This window comes from Euphorbia lathyris, chromosome 2, assembly GCF_963576675.1.
Source record: "Euphorbia lathyris chromosome 2, ddEupLath1.1, whole genome shotgun sequence".
Taxonomy (NCBI): domain Eukaryota; kingdom Viridiplantae; phylum Streptophyta; class Magnoliopsida; order Malpighiales; family Euphorbiaceae; genus Euphorbia; species Euphorbia lathyris.
Genome location: NC_088911.1, coordinates 106,555,611 through 106,565,472, shown reverse-complemented (window position 1 = coordinate 106,565,472; position 9,862 = coordinate 106,555,611). Strand labels below are relative to the sequence as shown.

Genomic DNA, 9,862 nt, shown 5'->3' with positions numbered 1-9,862 from the left:
ATAGAGTCAAGGGACTTAGAAGAAGAGTTGAGTCCTAGGTCAGCATCAAGGCCTTTCACAACCTTATCTTTTACTGTTGACTCAGCTTGGTTCTTAGCTTGCGCAGCATCAACTGGTGTACATTACTCAGCATGACCCATCTTGTCAGCTTGAGGCTGATCCTCAGTATAGCCTTGCTCTTCCTCCTGACCAGAAGGAGTCTTCTCCAAATCAATTTCTTGACTTCGTACAAAATGGGATTCCTTTGTGACCATGAAATCAAGTGGGTTAGCATCAAGCGGCTTTATCCCAGAGATTTTCTTCCTCTTCAGAGGCTGATAGGGAGTTTCCTCACTTTCTTCCTTAGGCTCAACTTGCCTTTTCTGTTTCTTCGCTGACTTAGGTTCCCCTTGAGTTTGCTCAGCAAGAGCAGCTTTCTTCGCACTAGAGATTATCCGAAGCTTCCTCGGAGCTGTGTTAATATCTTTGGTTGAGGATTGGTCAGCTTTCCTCCTTTTGTCCTGTCTAGTGCGGTCAGTGGGTTCATTGTCACCCATTACTTTCTTCCCTTTCTTGGTCAGCTCAGCATGTGCTTCTTCAACCATATTATCCTCTTCTTCATCCTCAGCTGGTTCTTCTTCAACCATAGCTCCTTTTCCTTTCTTAGGTTTTATGGGTTGGTTGTAGGCTAAGCCGAACAGCACCGCCGCTGTGATTTCCGTACTCGAAACCTCAATTTCTTCTAACAAGCTCACCTGGTGATCTTGAAGTGTCTTTGTGATGAGGGACCCCATCCTGAGAGTGTTGGTACTGCGTTGAAAAGCTCCAATAAGAAAAACGGGCATATTGAGCGACTTGTAGTTTAGCATGTGCCAGATAAAGCACTGCTCAAAGTTCGAAGCTGATGAGGAGGAGTTGACCTTGGGGAATAGGAAATTGGTCAGGATATAGTGAGCCATTTTCTGAGGCTGACCCATGCATGTACTGACAATTTCTCCTTTGTGATTCTTTGGTTTATGATAGGGGTCAAAAACCCCTATCTTTGGGTACGGTTTTAGGACGGGTTTTAGCATTATTTAGTTAATAAGTGAGCATTTCTCGCATTTAAATGCTTTTGTGTGAGTTAGTTAGGAATTGGAAACGTTTTATTTATTTTTCGTTGTTTAGGCTCGTTTTATGACCAATTTGGGCAATTACGGCCAAAATAGCATGCATAGTGGTCAATTTAGCCTTTGGACTAATGTTATCTGGAGTTTCTGTACATGCGCAGGTATAAGTTCGGACGAAAAAGGCATCGACGGCAGTCGGCAAGCACGCGGGGGCATACCGGGCAAGAATGCTCGACGAGCGGGCCTCCGTAGGCCATGCCTGCTCGCCGAGCAGACCGTGAGAGGCCTGCTCGCCGAGCAGGGCGCTGCTCGCCGCGAGTAGCACCTGCTCGCCGAGCAGCTCGCCCTGCTCGGCGAGCAGACCTGTGGGAATTGGTCAAAAAGACCAATTCCGCCCCCACGACGGACCCCACGACTTCCTACCTGCATAAGGACACGAAAATAGGTCAAAAAGAGGGCCGAGCCACGCCTATAAATAGAGTTTTTCCAATGTAAATTAGTATCTTTTATCTTTGTAATTTTCTTAGCTTTTCATCTTGAGAAATCCTCTCCACCTCCTCCATATCCTTCAAACCTCCATTGAAGACACCTCCGAAGCTCCGTTCACCGAGGATTGCTCAAGCTCCATCCTTAAGTCCTAGGAAGACGCCTGCATTGGTAGACAGGTTCCCTGAAAGGGATTTTTCTTCTTTTATATTTTGTCTAGCCTCTGATACATGTTATGAATCCTAGACTCATTGTAACTTCGTGACAATACTTTCATCTTTGATATATATTATAGTTCTTGTTCATTCAATTGTTTTAATGCTTTAATCTTTGTCTTACACTTTGTCTGATTGGTTTAACTCATTCGATAATCCCAAAATCAAGTTGGCACATATTGCGAGCTGAATTTGACCTAGTCAGTGCCTATAGGATTGACGACCCTATAGAAGATTAAGCCCAAATTGCTGAGCCTTGGAGCTAGTTTCGGCCTTACAAGGGAATCACGAACTAGGGACTTTAGGAGGATAGGTCGGGTTAATCGCCTCGGACACAAGTGACTTAGGTTTTAATTCAATTGCTTAAACAATCTATTTTCATTATCATCGTATCCCTTCATGTTCCTTCGGATAATTGCATTGGTAAAAGATCACTTAGGAGTAGTTTAACTTAATTAGGGGTAGAGTAACTTAATTAGGCGTAGAGTAACTTAGTTAGAATCGGATAACTTAGCTAGGAATAGTATAATTCAACCTAGGAGTAGATTAACTTAGAAAAACCAACTCAAAACCCCTAAGCCTAGATAACACCTGAAACCAAGTAACTCGATACTTGCAGAAATAAATCCTGTGGACGATAACCTGGACTAAACCAGAAATTTATTACTTGATAACGACGGGGTACACTTATCCCTAAGATCGGCCTCGCTCCACAACCGCCACTACACCATATATGGTCTGTTGCAACACTGAACAAGTGTTGGCTAAAGTCATTTTTGTGTTGCTAAAGATGTTTAGGCAACATGTTTTGCCAAAAAAAGGTGTTGCTTTTTCGCTTGTTGCCAAAGAGGTCTTTAGCAACAGTTTTTCATATTTTTAGCAACACTGATACAAGTGTTGCTATAAGTATCAGTGGCAACACTTGTCTGCCTTATAACAACTGAACTGCAAGTGTTGCCTAAACCATAGATCAGATAACACTATTATCGAATAAAATATTTAACAACACTTTTGAATTTTCTTGCAACAGGTTTTTATATAACATTATTTTTTAATTGCAACTCTTTTTATATAGAATTGCAACACTATTTAATTTAATATTTTTTATTTAAGCAACTCTTTCGTATACAATTTGCAACATTTTTTAATTTAACACTTTTTAAGCAATTCTTTCATATTATGTTGATAGCAACATTTTTCGTTGAAAATTTAATAGTTTTTTAATGTAAACCTTAATGTATGCAACATAGTCTTTAACACGTGCAACACAAAAAAAAATAAAAAAAAAATTTTAATTTAAATAATAGCATAATAAATCCTTAATTGCAATTACAAATCTATAATAGGTCAATATGTTAATAAAATTTAATCCCAAATGATCCAAAACAGATAATAAAAAAAGTATAATAAAGTCATAATGTAATTAACCTATTCTTCAAACTCAGTAGTTTTCTCATTTTCATTTGAAATACCACCATATGTATCCTCAATATCAATGTTGAGCTTGAGATTAACTTCTACCAGTTTGTTTATGATCATTGTAAGCTCTTCCTCACTTTTTTATCCACTTCTTGTTTCATTTTCTCCTCCATTACTCCTTCAATTTGGATCAGTTTCTCCTCAATTTCTCCTTGCAATTGGTTTTTTTATCTTTATTAATTCCTCGCCATAGGGAGAGTGCACTGCACTTAAATGCAAAGTCAAGCTTTTTGGTTTGATTTCCACACTAGTGAGATTACGGCAGATTGCACATTATTGTGAAATCATTAAGCACTAATAACATAATAACGTGCATTTAAAAAGCATAACTGACAAGTGCCTGTCAAACCGATATATCAACTAACAATGCTCATGTAAATATAAGTTAAAAAGGAAGCAAAAAGACAATTAAGAAAAAGAGGGAAATAGATTAAAATACAGCTTCCTAGAACGGGCACGTAACAAAGATCACTTGGAGAATAAAAAAAAATTGAAAACAATATATAACCTGAATGAATCTGAAGATGAAGCCAAGCATTGAAAAAATATACATGTAAAATGCAGCACAAAAAGCATCTACAGAAGTTATGGATCACTATCTTATATGTCCTATTTTAACTCATCAAAAGGATCCAAAACATATTAATAGAAGGCTGAAATCATAAGAGGTAAAAGCTTAGAACGCCTAAATTATGGGACAAAGTTTTCCATTGGGAAAAAAAATATTACACTCATTAAAGCAGGCATGAAGGAACACTAATAACTAGCTCTAGCTCATGAATGCTCCTGTAAGATTTAGGAAGCTCAAAACAGCAGAGAACCCATCTACTTTTTGTGATAACATGAATCTTTAACAACATCAAGGAACCAAATCCTTAATTGACCGCAACCAAAGAGGAGATTGACTTGGAAACAAAGGTTGTAATATGAAGACCAAGAATGTAAGGCAAAATTTAGGCAGCGGAACACTTAGAACTAATAAGTAATAATTAACTTAATAAAACTAATAATAAACTTGCACAACACAACAACTAATAATAAACTTGTAAAAACTTAACAAAAATTTCATAAGAAATAGAAGTTAGTACAGAGAAGAGAGAGAAGTAAAGTTGTCGAAGTATGTACCTTTTAGATCGACGGTTATGTTGGAGGAGATGAAGTGAAGTTGTCGAAGTGGATGAATAAAGCCTAGAGGAGATGAAGTCTTCGAACTGAGACACAGAGAACCCTTTCTATGGCAGTCGCACGAACCGTCTGATTACAGTTACTTCAATTTTTAACCTAAATTTCACCTGGGACCCAAAGGCGACCGCCTCTCGCCTGCGGCGGAAAGGCGGTCGCCTTTTGAATTTCGCCCGCCTTCCATTACAGAAGGCGATGGCTTGATCTCCTGGGTCGCCTTTTGCAACTATGGTTTGATATGTCATTAGGAATTAGGATCTTATTATTAGACTAGAAATTTTGTTTTGTTTTACAACTTTAGAAGTTAAACTAGTCAAATTGAGTTATGGTTTTACTTTCTGCGTTTTTCTATGTTGTTTGTCGCCTCGCCTTGAGACAATATTTTTTCGTTATTGCCTCGGCTCGCCTTTCACCTTAAAAAACTATGGGTACTAGTGAAGAGAAGTAAACAGTTAATTCCAGCAAAAGAACTACCACATGTTCAAGAGCACATGAATCATTCAGTCAATATTATGAAGAGTTATAATTTCAAGGACCTTGTAGCGAAAAAATCTTCAATTACTCTTCTAAGCCAAATTTTGTGATTTAGCATGAAAATGCAAGGAAAACTGGCTGGAGGTGAACCAGTATAAAAATAATTTAAAGTTTAAAATGTAAAAATCATTATGTTACCTAATCAATTATGACTAAACCTAAACTAAGCTTCAAGCTTTTTGTTAGACATTAATTTATTCAGACTCGTGATATGGACGTGGAAATAGATGAGCACATTTTTTATCTAGCCTTACAACTCGATAAATTATTGAATGATAACTTGGGCAAATGCTATTGCTGACAGCATATCTCTATGATATAACATTATCCTAGCATATGCACACTAAATAAGAGGACAGATAGATGGTCTCCAATAACCTTAGCAAAAAAAAAAGTACCAAACTCATCCAACTTCTTTTTCAATGGTGTTGCTTCCTGCAAAAAAGTAAAAAATAAATAAAAATAAAAATTGGCATTCAACAAGATTATTCTGAATGGAAAGATTGAATCAAGGGACACAAAACAGTTAGAACAAGAAATAGTTGCATATAGTTCAATATTACAAAACATGTGTAATGCATAGGACAAGTACTTTTAGGCACAATTCAGGAACTAACACCTCTTGCAATATTATCTTGCCATAGATTCTTTAATACCCTAGTAAAGATCATATACAGTAACAAATTTTAAACATCATGGTCCCAAAATTGGCTCCATTTTAGCAACTGCAATTGATATTAGACCAAAGCACATCAAATATGAAATATACAACTGCAAGCCACAGCCAATGCGAGTTTTTTGATTTTAGCATGCCACTGATATTAGACCAAAGCACCAACTACGACATTCAACTAACCAGAGTAAGTATTAACATTTTTCAAAAGCAGAATTCCGTACTAGCAACAGAGGCAGAGTAGAACTGCTGGTGGGAGCAGAAACAGGAAGGGCAGAGTAGAAAGTAGCAGACTGATCCTCCGATGTAAAAAGCGGCGGAGAATCACAGAGGAACTTCAGAACTACTGGCGGAGGCCAACCGCATACCGATGGATTGTGGCGGTGCACAGACAAACGTCAGTGGTTGCTGCAAGAAACTTATGGCATGAATACGAAAAAGAGAGAAACCTAATACGAAGAAGTCACCGAAATGTCAGCACTAAAATCCAAATATTCCAAATGTACCTTCAAAATGAAATGATACAAAATCAAAATTCAGGGATTAACAGAAAATATTAAACAAAAATGAAAGAATAGAGAGATAAGGTCGAGTTTTATTTCTGTCGGGTATAGACTGGAACTGCTCAATGTCTATCCTTCAACCTAAGAAGCAAACATGCATTGAAAAAGATTCTGTAATCTCAAAATTTCAAAAACAAGTATATCTATAACAGCAACACTAAGTGCCCAATTTTCTCAAAACAGACAAACAAATATGACAAAACAGACATGCAACTAAAGGTTTATGGATGCTCTATACTATAAACTACATATTGCGTACAAAAAGAGTTAGAATTAGTAAAATATCACATTTTCCATATTTGACAAGATTTCTAATATATTGATATCAGTGAAAATTATGCACCAATCTTCTGTTTTGTCATAATTCATATACACAATAGATTCACAAAGTTCAGAATGAATATCAGGAGAACTTTTAGAAATCTTCCCCTTATGCAATAAATTTGAGATAAGATAACATGCCTTTGATTTTAGTTCAGAAGATATCCCAAATGCTTCTGGCTGTCTAAGTTCAGATTTTACGCTTACAGGACAGTTAGTGCAACAACCTACAAATATAAAACTTTTCATCAAGGAAAACTTCAACCATAAACTAGTAAAAGCATGATAAGTAACAGGTAAAATAGGGGAAATTTTGAACAAGTAAAATAATGTAGAACACCGAGAGCAACAAACATATTAGGAAGCATGTTAACCATTTGTGGATTGGTATACCAGTCCAAAACAGGTTTCCTGTTCTATAAACAGGATTGGTCTTGTTCTGTTACATAGATGGTCCAGTTCTGTTTCTGTAAACAGTACTGTTCTGATACATCATTATTATGTTATTACACCGTGGACTCCAGGAGAATAATTAAATGCCAATACCATCAAATCTTCGACGAACAAAAAAAAGGGTAATGCTAGGAGGTTCAAAATAGTTTTTAATGCACCGAAAGCTCATGGATTTTAGACACTTGAGATACATCCATTTTCTCCATCCATGATAAAATGAACAAAAGAAAGGAAACAATATCTTAATATTATAAGTGGAAACAAAGAAGTCACTTCATTTTCTTCACTTCCAATTCTATACATTTATCCACTCTTTGTTCCATAAAGAAGCATATGCAACTACTTCTTTCTCGTCATATATTAAAACCACATTTTTTCTTCAGTTTTTAATCTTCAACTATCAAGAGGAAATACCACTCATAAGTGCATAAAATGAAGATTATAATACCATTTCCTTTCAACTTAAGGCATGCATTAGTTCAGACAGTTTACAAGATTCTTCCATGAAAAAACTTTCCTTTTTTTTGCTTTAGATTCATATCAGTGTGAGACGATGACGTTTAAGATAATATATATCTACATAATACTATTGTCTATGTATTTTAGTTTGGTATTGTTAGAGTCATACACTGATGCAAATGCTTAGCTACTAATTTCAACCACATGTATAAATCAATTATTACAGGGCAGTATCACTACAATGGCATGTTAACAGAATGAATCTCTAACAGCCATTTGCTTGCTCATTCAATTCTGGGCACTTTTTATCTATAGGTTTTCTTTTCTTTTGTGCTCTTTCAATTTTGGTCTATTTGCTAAGATTTATAAATCACACCTTGTTCAATCTTTCCCCTTTTTAACAAAAACCTATTGGATTTAGAGGAAGCTTTTTCTGGGTTTAACAAAAATCTATTGGATTAAAAAGGGCCTTACAACCCAATAATCTTAACAGAGACAACTAAAAATTAAAAAGGACCTAGAATTAAAAACTTAAGCAATGGAAGAAGATAACCTGAAACCAATGTCAGAACAGAAGCCAATCGAACACAAGACAAGAAAGAAGGGAAATAGACAGTCTTCTCTGGGGCCAGTCGAAGAGACACCAGTCGCAAACTTACGGATAGTGATGTTCAAGATTTAGGTTTCGGCAAGAGGTTTGAAGCCATGATTTTCAACTCGATTCAAGTTTGTCGATGATGTGAGGAATGTTGGAATACAAAATGAAATTGGGTTAGGAGTTTATCTTAAACTTTTGGCGTGATGCTAGAAATTTGAGAATACCGAATGTAATTGGCTTGGGAGTTGTTTAAGTTTTGGCGAAAAATGAAAGAGGGAAACCTAAAAATTTTGGGGGGAAGAAATGAGCGCTAAACTAAATATCTGGGAAAAATTATTTTGAGAGATTAGTGAGAATAAAAGGTTTTATTAATATTAAAGTAGAAAAGATAAAATAAGAATAATAGAAAGTAGAATTTAATAAATTAGTTAAAAAAGATATTAGTGAGAATAAAATTTAATAAATATATTATTTTGCTATTAATATTAAAACATATTTATTTTATGACTTTTTTTTGCTTAATACATCACTTGCCCCTGAATTTATCCAAGAGTTTGATTGACCCCTAAATTTACATGATGTTTTATTAGTCCCTTATACTTGCTTAAAGTATAATGATTAAGTCCCTGAATCCATAAAAATGTAAAAAAATAAAAAGTTAATTTGTTTTAAAGACTTAAAATTACTAATTAAGTCGTTACTTTTTAAGTTTTGATTTTTTTTACAGATTTAGACAAATTGCAATGTATGTCACTTTAAAGAAATTCAGGGGTAAATAAATCACTGTAAGAAAGTTTAGAGGGGCAATAGGTCATTTTAAACAAATTCAGGTGGCTAATATGTTACTTGAAGGGGCTAACGTGACATTATGTAAGTTAATGGGGTCAATCAACCTTTTTGGACAAGTTCAATGAGCTTTTTGAGTATTGAGCCTTTTTTTAATCCTATTGTTTTGCATCTATTGGAAGGAAAAAAAATGATTTAGATAAAAAAGTGTTTCAATTTTTCACATCTCTTGCAACACTTCATAATTAGTGTTCTAAAATATCATAGTTATGTGAGTTTGACATGTCTTTTGCAACATTTTATAAACCGTGTTGCAAAAGATCCAAAAAAACCATAATTAGTGCGACACATTCCTAGCAACACATGTATTTTACGTTGCAACAGACCATCTATGGTGTAGTGCGCGCGAGGCCGCGTCAAGTTTTTGGCGCCATTGCCGGGGATTTATTTCTTCTGCAATATCGAACCAAAGGTCGATTTGTTAGTTTAGGCATTCATTGTGTATATCTTTGTTTATATCATTCATACTTGCCTATAGCTTATACTTGTCTATATATATACTTGTTTATATCATACTTGCTTATATTCGACTATAATTTATACTTGTATATACAAATACTTGTTGATATACTATTACTTAAAATCTGTAACATTACTTGTACTTATAAAATCGTTCTTCTAGCAACTATGGACAACAGAGCGTCAAATCCGTCCATGAACGATCTCAACACAAAAATGGATTTCCTTGTGGCTTCATACAGCCGTAATAACCAACCAAGGACACAATTTTGCAAGAGATGCGGCCAGAATCACCCCGGTAGGGTATGCCACATCAACTATTACGTACCTAGAGGTGAGAATGTAAGTTACTTGGGTAATCATCAAAGGTATAATTCTGAACCCCCAACTTACAACTATTACGATCAGGAGCATACACGATATCCACCGGCGCCCTACATGGCACCCGTGGATACCCTTCCATGTTCCCATTCTAACTCTGATTTTTATGGCAGGCAAACAGAGTG

The 9,862-nt window shown here is 35.7% G+C and overlaps 1 long non-coding RNA gene across 4 annotated transcripts; it reads right to left on the bottom strand.

The window, feature by feature from the left end:
* Positions 1–3,067: 3,067 nt before the first annotated feature.
* Positions 3,068–8,365, bottom strand: LOC136219327 (uncharacterized). 4 transcript variants are annotated; one of them, XR_010684125.1, is made up of 5 exons: positions 8,007–8,365; positions 6,683–6,768; positions 5,882–6,106; positions 4,394–5,419; positions 3,068–3,471 (listed from the first exon to the last, which is right to left on the bottom strand). It is a non-coding gene; the product is annotated as an uncharacterized lncRNA (long non-coding RNA). The 4 variants fall into 4 exon arrangements; XR_010684126.1 differs by having other exon boundaries at positions 5,841–6,065; XR_010684124.1 differs by having other exon boundaries at positions 3,068–3,476; positions 5,882–6,065.
* Between the last annotated feature and the right edge of the window lie 1,497 nt (positions 8,366–9,862).